A 14,377-nucleotide genomic window follows, 5' to 3' on the forward strand; every position below is an offset into this window, starting at 1 on the left:
TTTTAATATGGAGATGGTAAATATTATAGCTTTAATCCCTGTGGAGAGGACAATCCTTCAGTGTTCACCAAGTTCCTTTATGTCTCTCCCTCTGACTGAAGTGATGAGTCTTGTCTTCATGTTCTGCCTGCTAGAACTCAGTGTAAACCCTCTGGGAACACAACACTGTGTGTTCAGCATCCTGCTCAGAATGAGACAGTCTCACACAAACAAACACACACAGACACCGCCATTCAGTGTTGTGTGAGTCAGCACATTCCAGCGATACCTGCTGGGATGTAAAACCTGCTAAGATGAGTCTTACTTTCACACAGGCTTATAAGCCTGCTCAGCATCTTTGCCCCGAAACTTCTTAAATGTGTCCAACCTTAAACTCAAACACTGTGACACTCCTAACTGATTGCATATAAAACATAGGTACAATAAGCAAGTAACATTGATTGAGACTATGTTGGTGTATGACTGGCTCCCCTGAGAAAATCTGGTTTACCTAGATTTTTACTTCTGTGTCAAGGTTATCAGGCCAAGATACATTTATTTCATAGGGCAACCACAATAAAAAAATTGCGTTTACATTTTTTAGTCCATTTGTGCAGCAGTGCAACTTTGCCACAGATCACAAAATGCTTTGTCTAGTGTTACTGAAAAGGAGAACACTATCGAGTGCTTCTTCTGCTTGCTAAATGAGAAGTGTTTGCTGATGTTGTCTTCACTGTCAGTAAAACAAAAGAAGCTGCCCAATTACATCACTTGCTGCACATGGTCTACCCATAACCCTGACACATAGTAGTTACTATATATTAAGAAACAAAAAAAAAAAAAAAAAAGCAAGACTAAAAGTGACCTCATCTAAAGTGAGGTCCAGAAATCTACTCTGCATAGTGTAACAAATGTCTTTAGCAGAGAATCAGTGAGTTTTTAAAGGTACCACATTTCTTAATAATACTTAAACTGCTGATTGCACAATCTGACAAATACCAGCAAGAAATAAATAACAGATCAATATCTATACTTCTCTATACTCTTACTTATTATCACCAATACTGGCCAATATTGACAGTACGCTGATCTAATGGTGTCTTTAGCAGGCTTGTTCTCACAGTTTATCCCTGCTGACCAGCCTGCTCTCCCTATGACTGTCAGCCAATCAAAGCAGAGCAAAAAAAATACAAAGGCCATGTGTATCAGACAGATTCCTTGTTGGCTACCTGTTACTCTGCCCTATCATAAATTATACATACAGTATTGTTTCTCTGTTGCCTGGATGGTTGCCTAGACTGGTGTTAGCTCAAACTTTGCCTTATCCCCATGTGGCAACACACTCCAGATATATAACATAAGACACAAAGCCAAAAATGTTATTAAAGTTCAATTGTACAGTTGCAAAAGTGAGTGAGGAACCTGTTACTACCTTTCACTTCACACAGTAGTTGACTGTATAGACAAAATATGATTTAACATCTAGCAGGACAATTAATTAATAGGGAATCTAGAGTACTCATATTTGCACATCAAATTCTTCTGAAAGACCACGATATGAGGAAAAACTCAACTTGGGTGTCTAAATAATTCATGTTACAGCTGCTGTAGCGTGTGTAGGTGCTGTCATCACTGTAACTTTCCTCCCAACTGTGTTGAAAGCTGGCTTTTAGGGCATGCCTTACAAAATTTCTTTCCTGTTCCTTAAATATAACCACAGAACTCAAAAGGACACGTTGCATAATTGAAATATCTCACAAGGTGTTGACAGAATAAACACTTAACTAGACAGACAACCGCTTGCCTAAATCAGCAAACACAGAACTCGCTCAGCTATTCATAAGTGCCTCACTCGGCTGTTCTGTGCGGTAGAAGGCAGTCCGTTGGTATGGTGTGATGATGCTCCCCACTCAAATGGAGACCATCACCATAGCAACTAACTAAGGGGGTAATTAAGGCACCTTAGGGAGGAAGACACATAACAAAATGACAACAGCTGTAATTCCAGGGAGAATGGTCTGGTGTCTCCTGTAATGTAGCTATAAAATCAGCAGGTGTGTACCTTCCTGTGGACACCTCAATACGGTAAAGAAAGAAATCATACTGCAATTATTTTGACAGATATTGAGTGATATTATTTGCGATTAGTGGGAATGATCACTTCTGTATTACAAGTTTATTTTCATTGAGAAAACAACATTAAAGTCATAATGACATGACATTCGTTGGAGTCTGTGCCAAACAAACATGTTTTCTTTCATCTGGAGAAGAATTTATAACCCAGGGCATTTATGCAGTACAACAGTACATCATTATAATCCTTACATTTTTCCTTTTATCAAAAAACCCTACAAAATATTTAAATAATGACAACCAAATTACAAAAGCAGCCAAAAGTTAAAATATATATATATATATAATTTTAATTTTCCCTGCAATCATGTTAGAGGCTAAAAGAAGAAAATGTTTTGTGTTGAAATGATAAATTCCCTTGAAACTTTCAGCTACTGTGTTTCGTATAATAGCAACTAATCCATACCAAGGAAGTTGAGTTGAGACTAGGAAAAGTGTTGCCCATTCTGTCTGCATATGTATATCTCTTTATTCAGATGACATTTTGCCCCTTAGGCCTTCTTCAAGATCAACAAACAAGCAATTATACTTCGGTCAAATCGATTGCTTACATAATAATTTGTTTTGGGGTACAACAGAAACTGGGTTTTAATTTATAAATGTAAGAAAAACACAAAGAACTAAGTCTGCAGTTCAACTTCAGTAAGGTGCAGTGTTAACATAATCAGAGCACTCGATGTATTGTCAGTCTGGTTACAGTTGTTACTGATTTATCTACAAAGGATAAATATTCACTGTCCTGGTAGTGTTAACAGGATAAAGTGAATAAATACTTCAGTATCTTCTATGTGTATCAAAAATATGTCTCCATTTTTGTCTATTATTGTCATGCAATGTTCCCTTGTGGTAGTCAAAATATTTTCAACATACTCAACAACAGGATATCAATATGTATCTAAACAGACTCTCAGTCTTAACACTTTCTACCGGCATCATCATCATCAGAGGTCAGTTGATGCGGCAGCAGTACAATCTCTGCCTCTGAGGGATATGTCTGTCCCTCTGTCTCTATCAGGGAGAGCAGTCAAACAGCCTGCTGTGTCAGTGTAAACCTTGGTGTCACTGACCTCCCGTACACCAACAGAACACCATTAGAAGACAAGGCTTTGTTTAGTCTGTCCTGTGAGTCAGATCTAGACGGTGATGGAGGCAGTGAGAAGCCAAACAGGCAAGGGAACATTCCCACTGTGTACTGAGACAGTAAAACAAGATAGGAGGGAACTTAAACCTTACGCCTTGCCTGAGATAAGTGCTGCTCAGATGTCTCTTTACAAATATTTCTTATAAAACAGAATTAGGGTTGCATGATATGGTCAAAAAGTCATGTTGCGATTATTTTGAGTTAAATGGCCATTGTGGTGCTAGATATACTTAGTGGGAATGATCATTTTGCATTACAATTAAATAAAACAAATATTGCTACTGTGATGGTGTGATATTTGTTGACATCTGTACCTGGAATGCTGTTTTCTCACACATTTATCCTTTTTCAAAAATGCAATTTCGTTTCGATTTTAATAATATTGCAATAATATTTCACCCTAGGCAGACTCGAAATGACAGTCGTATCATACCACACCAGATAACTTTCTAGCAGCCTGATAACTAACAGTAATTAACAGCAATGAATATATCACTAAAATGAGGCTGTGTGTTCTTGATGAAATCTTCACTGACAAGTTAACAACGTCCAACTCGTTACAGCCAAGAAGAACCCATCCCAAATGCTATGCTACCGTGAAATGCTTGCTTGCTAACATTAGCATTTTGTCCAGTTGGACATATTAAAACTTAATTAACCTCAACCATACATTCTGAATTAAAATAATGCAATTAAACAAGCCTGTGGGATACTGCTTGTCCTTAATAACACCAACCTGACAGCAGCAACTGTGACAGGACGTCTGGGAGCATTTTGACAGCTAGAATAGTTAACGTTAGTAACGTTAGTAATGTTAGCGGGCGGGCTAAAGAAAAAGGTGGCTAACTAGCGTAGTTAGCAACCTACATTGTACACAAAAGGCAAAGCTAAATTTGCGGCCTTGAAAACACATTAGAGACCATAGGCAGCGTAGTAAAATGTGTGTCGTCTTACCTCGGTTGTATGTGCAGGGTGAATGTTTTGACAGGTCCAGAGAAATGGGTAGGAATTTAGTGTGTAGCCAGAGACTGACACAGAAGCGGAAGTCGCTGGCTGTGGGGGCGTGGCTACACGAAGGACAGGCTGGTCCCAGCCAATCAGAGGTAAGAATGGAACGCTTGACCAATAACAGTACATGTGGAGTGGCCGGCAGAAAAGAATAGATAATAGTATTAGTGCATTCATATGGTGCCGGAATAATGGGAAAACGATTTCCCAACAGAGAAAATTGACGTGACCTCCTTCACAAGTCAGAACAATAACTCTGAGAGTACAGAAAAAAGTTTGTTACACAAGTTGTCATATAAGTAGACATACAGTGGGCGAGAGTAAAAGTTTGGTTTATAACTTTTTATGAATTCACGTATTACGCAACATTCTGATGAAAGGTAATTTGTAATATAGTATTAAATTGTAACCTCATTTGCTGTTCACATAGAGTGACTTTGATCAATTAAAAATTGTTTACTAGAATTAACCCTGATAACAAATCCCCTACATAAGAGAAGCCACTTACCTATATTAGCATTCATGCTGTTTCCACTTTACGACTTAAAAGCTCATGAATACACCAAAGTCGAAATAACGACGTCGTCTGACGACGTTGTTTTTATTATATGAAAAATGACACCACAAAAATACAGATGTATAAGTTTTTTTAATAAGTTCTTTTATCTCTTTTATTTTGAAAATATTTTGTTCCAGTGATTATATTATTATTATATTATTATATAACATTCATGGGGCCAACTTAAAGTCAGGTGTATTGTGTAACATAGGTGGCCACTTAACACCACACCCTGATGGCTTCATAAGTAGATTAACTGAAGATGATGAGTATGACTGGAATGTAGTCTCTGCCCTCCATGGTTTTGTGGATGTTTCATGTCAGCAGGTGATGGTGGTGAAATGTTGGTGATCTGTAGGTTGCTAAAAAATAATGGAGAAAGTTATATTCTAATCTGGGTTTTTGTCTGGGTGTCTGAACACAAGAGATGCAATTTATATTTTTGACAGGAAAAACTTGAGCAAATACAAAATCATAAGGAATTAGGAATTTAGTGGAATCAGCTAAACTTTTCTCATTAACTTATCATAAATATGTTAAATTAACATAAACATGTTTTATTTATTCAAGTTAATTAAACTTAAAAATTCTGGTGAACAAAACTCCCTCTGCACAGCCAGTGTCAAGGATCAGGTGCTGGTCAGCTGCAGGAACATCTCAGATAAAATCGTGTTGATGATTTTATTTAAAATTTCTAGTATTTATTTTCAGAGCACTTTAGAACTTACAAAAATTAGTCCATGTTGAAACACTGATGATGATATTGTTGTTGTATTTGTGTTACGTGATTCAGCAATAAAGACGAAAAAAATAGTACATTTAAAAATATTTTTTATGTTTGTAAATCAGTTGTCAGTTTTAAGTTGGAATAATAATAATAATAATAAATATTTTCTCAAGTACAACTGAATTGGTATCAAGTTTATTTGACTGGAAAAGTTAATTTGTCCTGAATCAAAAACTCATTCAACTTGTCTTGTCAAATCCAGTCAACTTAAAATCTTAAGGCAGCTTGCACACTATGTTCATTAAGTTAAAGTGATTGTTTATTTTTTACGGTGAGGTTAATTATTATTTTTAGGTGGCTCTGTATAAAAAAAGTGCTTTTCTATGTTGTTAACTTTGTCAGAGAAAATGTGACTTTCTTCAGCTCTTCTCTTCTTGCTGTGTAACATTTGGCCTTTGCATAGCTGGTGCTCATTTCAAGCTCTGTTTATGAGACATCAGCTTGGCCAGCGTGTGTTATCTCTCCCATCAATAATGCAGCCTGTCATTGATATGTTTGATACAGCCGGCTGCCTGCTTAGAGAGCAACACAAGCATGACAAAGAATTAGACATATGGTCCACAAAGACAGTATCTTCACTGCACTCTCTGTCTTGTAAAGTCCATCTCAATAAAGTGCAAAAAAGGCTTTGCACTAAAAATGGAAATCGCATTAAATCAGCTTGCCAGTTTTTCTTGCTACTAAATCTGAACTCTACACTTGACTGCACACCGAAAAGTGGACTCTTCAATAATGATTTGCTGTTGTTGTATAGGCAGCGTCAGACAGACAAGCCGTGTGTTTCTTTTCCCACCGTTACATAACAACCATGATGGTGCGATGAGAAGAAGAAAGGACAGAGAATAGGATGAGAACAAGTAGGAGAGGAGGAGGGAACAGGCAGAGGAGAAAAATGGTCTCCATTCAGGCTCACAGTGGGACACAGAGTCCTGCTTGTGGTGAGACAGTCATGTACTGTACAGAAGCTCACACAAGCATACATAATACACAAACATGCATACTAGGAATGTGGTGATAATGGTGGTACATTTGAGAAAATATTACACCAGGCTATATAGAGTCAACATAATTTAGCCCACTGCTTAGTGAGTGAGAAAAAAAATATGTACATGACACTTTTCCTCATTTTTAATGCTTTAAATATAAAAAAAAATCTTTACAGGAGAAAAAAAAGATCTACTTTGCATGCCGCATTGAGGAAAAGCAGTTTGTTCAACATCAATTTCTGCACCAGAATAATCATTTGAATAGCCTGTTTCCTGTTTTGCCAAATTGCCTTCCAACATAAAACACTTCTGGTCAACTAAACGCTTTGATCATTATCACACAAACTCACCAAACAAACAGGGATTTTCCTTCTGCTGTGCTGTTGTTCCTCTTCTCTCCAATCTCAGTTTATTACTGCAGGTTCTGCTGCCCACCACTAGATGGAGGTAGAAGAACTTTGCTCACAAATAGTTTACCCATCACTGTCCTCCAGTATGTGGAACTGAATTTGGATAACTGATATTTTACTTGGCATTATCATAATCCTTTCTGATATTGGCTGGTTTTGATACAATAAGAAAACACTTTGAATATACTTTTGGTGAAATACAAACAGTTACTCAAACTCACACACATGCTAATCTAACATAATGCCTAGAGGCAGCATTGTACCTGTTATTGGTCTTTTACACTCACATAATACATCCCTACTTTTCAAAAATTGGCAGGACCATAAGGAACCACTAGCAGTGTTTTAATTTGTCACACAACTCTGCTGAATCCCCTTTTTGCAGACTGTCTCACACAGATCAGCTCAGCCATTTCTTTCTACAAAAGTGGTCTGAAAACGTCTTATCCTGTTTTTTTTTTTTCAGTCTGGAAAAAAATGATTCACAAAATAGTTGAGTAGAGATCCATTTCTGATAGTTCAATTTAGTTTATTTGATAAGTAAATTAAGTAAGAAAATTGTTAAAATGCAAATATTGCCTTGAAGCAACACCGTACCATTATGGATTCACCGTGACATTTTGATGTTGTCTATTAAGGTATAATTCCATGATTGCTGATTTTACCCATATTTGTAACTGTTTTAAAATTGTAATTTTTATTGTTTTGTTCACTGCTGAGAAGAACTGCTTCATGAATTTTCATAAGCAGTGAGCCAAAGATGGCATGAATGTCAGGATAGAAACAGCTGACTGAAAGACAACAAGTGATAAAATAAAATAAATAATAAAAAAAAAACTCATACACTGGAATGTGACAATGGTTTCTTGAATGGTTTCTTAAATTGGTCATGTACAGTTTGATGAAATCTGCTTAGACTCTTTGACACATTCATTTCAGTGGGTTGTTCCACAGTGGTACAATGTTGGCTGTGGGCAACATTCAGACATGCAACCTGATGGAAAGAGTTCTGTTTTTATATTTCAACTGGTGTGCATTGTAACCTGTTGAGGCTATTGAGTATTTTCAATGCGCTTTTAAATCATTGCTCAAATTTGTAACAACATCTCTCTTTTTTCATTCCTTACCATTATGGTATAGTGTTGTCTCAAAGCAACACACCCCAAAAAGTACCTCCAAATTTTGGATTGTGTTTGTTTTGTCTATTTTCCAAAAAAAAGCAAAAAAACATCACAATCATTTTTTTTCTAGCTGGCATCATACTGTGTGCCATAGAGGACTAAAGCCCCAACAGGCCAAGTTGACTTGAAAGATGCAGTTTACACCATGTTTTTAGCCAGAATCTTCACTGTAGATTCTTAGCTTGGAGTCACGTTCACATGTGTGTGCACATCGTCTGAACTGCATGTGTGTGGTGTGTTAGTGTGCGTGTGCAAGTCAACAGCATGTCGGAGCTTCGGATTACACCAGACGAGCATAAAATGGAGGCATTTTCTGGGGTCTTTTTTGGCTGTTATTTCAGTTTTAAAACTGGTCACCATTCACTTCCACTGTTTTGAAGATTCTGCGACACTGTTTTGCTGTGAAACTCCAGCAGCGTTTTGTCGCCAAAGTCGTGCGTTGCCTTATTCAACAGCATATCTCATTTTCTGGCACGGGTCCTCTGATTGTTTTGAAAATTAAATTAATCAAATACAGGAAGAATACACAATATAAAGGTTAGAAGAATAAGTTGTGTTGTTTACCTACCACACCCATCTCTTTAACTTTACCATTTATTTACTCTTTTCTCTTTGTGGAATCCTTTTACTGTATCAAACCAGTTTTTCACTCTTGTAACACCATTGCTTAATCTCTCTGCTGCTTGTCATTTGTCTGGTGAAACATAAATGTTGTACCACTGCAGTTTTAAATGTACTCAACTGTGCATACTTTCCTTTTCTGTAACTAGGATTGCTGATGTAATACTCTGAGCTTACACAAGAGGGCAGCAAACACTAAGAAGCAGGATGACATGCTCTCACCTCTAAAAGTGGCTGACAAGCTAAGTGGACTAGAGCCTAGAATCTGTCATGTGATCTTACGTCTCTCAGCCTGACACCAGATTTACAGCTTATCAGGCTCCATTAACTGTAAACCCAAATGGATACTGGCCCCAAAAGTTGGGGGCTCATTCCTGCTTCTTATTCAGGGTGAGCCACTCTAGTGAGTTAGTGGAAAACTCCAGGACAGTCTGCAATACTTGAAATTTAATGTCCTCTCTGCCTCTCTGGCAGTGGTGGACAAAGTACTCAACACCAGTACTTGAGTCAAAGTACAGATACTCCTGGTCAAATATTACTCAACTACAAGTGAAAGTCGCTCAGTCACAATTTTACTTGAGTTAAAGTACTAGAGTACTTGGTTTTAAAAGTACTTAAGTATTCAAAAGTACATGTTTTTAAAAATACTTAAGTATTCAAAAGTACAAATTACAAAGTACATTTTCTAATATCAATAAATTGCTGTATTGTTTTCATGATGCATTTACAGAACCTTGTAACTCTCTGAAACCATCTAATGATGCACTGACCTGCTTGTAGAACCACTCTGCTACACAAAGTCTATAGAAACACCTATAAAAACTTCAACGTAGAAATACAATAAAAAACAAAAGGGACAGTTATTGTCATTTTCTGATGTAACTGTATTAAAATCACTGCATAAAATTAGATTGAAGCTAACTGTAAGGAGTTCTCCAAGTCTGTTAAATAACTGAGATTTCTTTCTGTCTTCAGAGGCAGTATATATACATGAATTATGTGGTATTTTTCAACCCCGATAAAAACAATGCAACTTTAAAAGCTACCTGGAATAATTAATAATTTTAATAACATCTTGAGATTTCATTTTGTCTTTCTCCTGCCGTCACCATTACCGGTTTTTGTTTGAATGAAAGAGGGAGAGCTTGCTTGTGCTTGTTAGTGCGCCTGGAAGTATTTCTGCTTTTACATCAGTCCCATTTGAGAGGAGCTGATTGGTTTTCTTTTGTGAGGAACACAGCATGTGACCAATTGCATTTTGGAAAAGAAAAAACAGCAACAGCTGACTTCAAAGCTCAGTCGAAAAGTAACAACAACCTTCCTAGAAATGTAGTGGAGTCAAAAGTACAATATTTGTCTTTGAAATGTGAGACAAATATACTTGATATATACATGATGCTCAAAAAATGTACTTAAGTACAGTACTCAAGTAAATGTACTTCGTTACTGTCCACCACTGTTTAATACACAGGTGTGTTTTATTATAGCCCCCCAAAAAACAATGAACTCTCTTTGTAAAAATGTTAAAGAAACTGTAATAATTTTAACAGATTGAATTCATTCTGCTGTTCATACTGATTGTATTTACCATGTTTACTTTTGACTTGTTTTAAGACAGACCTGAAAAACTGTGTTCCCCATCTTGATGGCTGGTTTGAGCGCAGTACATTAGGTTATCAAATTTGATATGTTGATTATAGTCTATTTCAGTTTATGACGACAGACATCAGCAAAGTGCCTTCTTCAGGTGTTATATGTTGAAATAAGCCAGAAGAAGGTGCCTAAACTATTCTTTAATTAAGACTGTCAATTTTGAGTCCTCAAAAGTTGATTTGTGTGCTTGCACAAAATATTTTTCTGTGCTCACAAAATATTTTTCTGTGCTCAAAATATTTTCCTGTGCTCACAAAATATCTTCCTGTGCTCAAAACCTTCAACTGCTCACTCAGGATTGTGGCACAAATATAGCTCAATACGTCTCCCCCTCATGTCAGAGCGTGTGTCAATGTTTACACCTTTAATGAGAAGATGAAGCAGACCTAAAGACAAAATAACATCCCGAGAGTGAACAGGGTGAACAGTAATCAGGTAAACTTGTGTTTCCTCCTCCAGAAAACAGCCTTTTTCAGCTTTGTGGATTAAAAAGTTCAGTATTTGCCTCTGGGATGTAGTGTAGAAACATAATGTTGGATAAAATGGAAATAAAGAACAAAATAAGTACAGTACTTGATGTAAATGTACTTAGTTTGCATCACTAACAGGTGTGAATTTATGTACATTAATGTGTGTTTTCCAGTGTTTTTTGTCCACTTCAAGTTCTTAAGACATTTCAGCAGAGGTACAAAAACATTTTGGTGGGCACTGAAGCAAAAAAAAATTATTTCACTGCACATGGATGCAAAAAAAAACAAACAAAACAAAAAAAATGATTGCAGTCTCTGTGCTTAGCCCCGGATCTCCTCAACTCAATCTCTTTAATCTTGCAGCCAGCAAAGGTAATTTTAATTACTTTATACATTGCTGGGCAGCTTAATCTATAACAATGTTTTTGCTTTTTATCTATTTGATTATATTTTGTGTTAAGAATCTGTATCTGCAAAGCAATTAGTAACTAAAGGTGTCAGATAAAAGTAATATTTCTCTCTGAAATGAAAACCTAAGAACAGTACTTAAATGTACTTAGTTACTCCCGCCACTGCAAGATACTGGTACAAGAACACAAGAACATTACTGAGGCTCAGCGGTTTGTTTTTGTACTTTGTCTCTTTGGAATGTCTATTCAGTCTTTTCACACAACTGGAAAATGCTGCACACAAATCTCTATTAATGCAAAGCCCTTTAATAATGATGTAATATTTTGTCTATGCTTTAATATTCCTACCCCAGCTGTGCATCACATATGAAACAGGGCCCCCTGGTGCTTGTATTGAGCATCTTGCTCAAGGACACTTTAACATGGCAGTGGCTTTGATCCTCCTCTGAACGCAAGATGATATTTTAAATAGCTGTGTTTAGGTTTGGAACCAGGACATAAAACTGTAAATGCAAACTTTTAATCCAATAATGAGACATTTAAAGCCAAGATGATCATGATGTTTAAATTGTTCCTTTTTTTATGGTCTTAAACAATAATTAGAGTATAGGATCAGTCACACACACATACATGCACTGCACACTTCTGAGGAGCCCCAGGTGAGATCCAGCAGCATCAATGGGAGGTCTGTGAATTGATATCATTATATATAGGCCACTGTACGCAGCAGGGAGGGACAGCCGAGGAGAAACTTGTTATTCCAGATAAGGTGAGCCACATAAGACTCATTTTGCAGGAGAAAAAAAAAAACCTCTCTCACAGCAGAATTCAAAATAATCAGATGATTCTGTCAGCACTGCTGCGAGCCTTAAAGAAGCCCACAGGGGTTTAGTCCACATCAATAACAGTGATAAAACATGTGGAAATGATTAGAAATATGCAGTGATAATGAATGCTGCAGAGATTACAATTACACTGAGAGTGTTTTTAGTTTTAGGTGCTGAAACGATTGTGAACACTGTAACTTTTCTCTTTTTTATACATTGTGGATGAGAAGATTGAAGATTGAAAATACAGGCAAAATTAAAGGAATAGTTTGACATTTTAGGAAATAAGTATATTTGCTGTTTTGGCGTCAGTTAGATGAGAAAATTGATATTGCTTATATGTCTGTGCAACAAATATAAATAAAGCTGCCACAGGCTTAATGTAACATAGAGAGGGAAACAGCTTGCCAAGCCCTGTTCAACCGTAAAAAAAAAATAAGACTAAAAATCCTAAAATGTCCATACTGTGGATTTATTGGAGCATTAAGAAACATTAACAGAAAACATTAACATTAAAGAAAATTAATGAAACAGAAAGAAAGCACATCACTTGCGTAACATCTCCTTACCACTTTGAGCAAGTAGGAGAATTGTTTTCTGACAATAATTTTCATTAAATGGCTGCGTCAGTTTGCCTGAACTTCCCATTTGAAAAAAAAAAGATTTAATTTCCAGCTATCAACTAAAATGACAAAAGAAAAATCCAATTTCAAAAATTACAAGCAGAGGATGTTCTGCAAAACAACATGTCGCAACAAGCAAATTAAAGGAGAGCAGATGTAGAGTGACTGTATCTGTCTCCTCATGTCAGCAGGCAGGACCTAGCAGCGCCACTGCTGATGCAGCTCGTCTTCACAACCACCAACACACACCGACTGCTTTCCAATTACTGGACTGAAAATAACTTGCAAGGACAGCAAGTTTCTATTATCGTTTTTTTTTTTTTCCCTCCCAGCAAAGCAGACTGGAAATCATGCACTCTAATGCCCAGATTGGACGGTAATGAAAGGCACATCAGGGTGTTTTTTCACAGATAATTAGTAAAATATGCTCAGTGTTAACGAGTATTCGCTGGTTGGTCAGCTGGGTCTCCTCCCTCCGGTCTTCCATTGAAGCCAAAATGACACTGTGAGGCGCCATGGTGCCAATGTGCTGTTCATCACCTCACTCACATTCTTGATGAGAGGTCAGATGGCTTTTATTTCAATGACTGAAATCAAGGAAGCAAGTTGTTCTACTTTTCTAAGTTTTCTCAACTTTTCGGTCTTTTTTTAACATGAGACGGAGGAAATCAAGACGTGTGTATGAACTACTGCTGTACACACACACACATGCACTGAAAGGGCTAAAAGGAAATTAAGCTAATACTTGGTTAGCATGTTCAAATAACATGCACGCTCAGTTAATGCTAGCATAAGTGGGCTGTGGGCCACTTCATTAAAATGATGAAACTGTGCACTGATTTTTGCTTAGCTACACAGATACAATAACAACCCTGTTCTGCTGAGAGGATGGAATAAAGTAACAAAAAAAACAGGTACTATTGTGTTAACGTGTGTGTGTGTGTGTGTGTGTGTGTGTGTGTGTGTGTGTGTGTGTGTGTGTGTGTGTGTAAGAGGGTAGAGGTGTCAGTAGATCTAATTATGATGAACCAACAGCATGAACACTGCAGGGATGGTTGTAATACCATTGATACAGGTATGTATTTCACCTTATTAAGAGTTGGCTAAACACTAACGTGTTTTGTATGGGGTTATTATGGGGGAACTTGATGCATGGATTTGTGGGGATCAGCCAGCATGGGTGTTGTTTGTGCAGCACTTGGGTTTCTGCTTAATTATTCAATGAATCCCTTTTTACCACTTTGTTATATGCAGCAGTGGATGGCCTGTTCATTAATGATTCAAGCATCTATTCGACTATTCCATTTCAATTGCAATCTCCGTGTTGAATTGGATCCATAATAAGTGTGTAATCTGTATGTAGAATTGCAATGCACAGAAGAGCAACAAAATACTCGGTATGACATGGAGCTCTCATGTAAATGGGTTCTGGTTTATGCAATATAAAAGATTTTGCCAGAATAAAAGACATTGTGACACATCACAGTAGAAAAAGTACAGGAGTAAATAACATAGACTGAAGTGGACATAACCACCATGAGGTCACCTACCATTTCAAAGCATTGACTGATATTATTATGACCATTACC

The 14,377-nt window shown here is 37.0% G+C and overlaps 1 protein-coding gene across 1 annotated transcript in view; it reads right to left on the reverse strand.

The window, feature by feature from the left end:
* The window catches only part of LOC146325537 (oxysterol-binding protein-related protein 2-like), a 31,356-nt gene extending 27,040 nt beyond the window's left edge, over window positions 1-4,316 (reverse strand). Inside the window, exon 1 of the mRNA XM_084721616.1 lies at window positions 4,208-4,316. The gene's annotated coding sequence lies outside the window, so the exon portion shown is untranslated. The remainder of the gene's footprint in view (window positions 1-4,207) is intronic.
* Between the last annotated feature and the right edge of the window lie 10,061 nt (window positions 4,317-14,377).

This window comes from Lutjanus erythropterus, chromosome 6 (assembly GCF_056507025.1).
Source record: "Lutjanus erythropterus isolate fLutEry1 chromosome 6, fLutEry1.hap2, whole genome shotgun sequence".
Lineage (NCBI taxonomy): Eukaryota > Metazoa > Chordata > Actinopteri > Lutjaniformes > Lutjanidae > Lutjanus > Lutjanus erythropterus.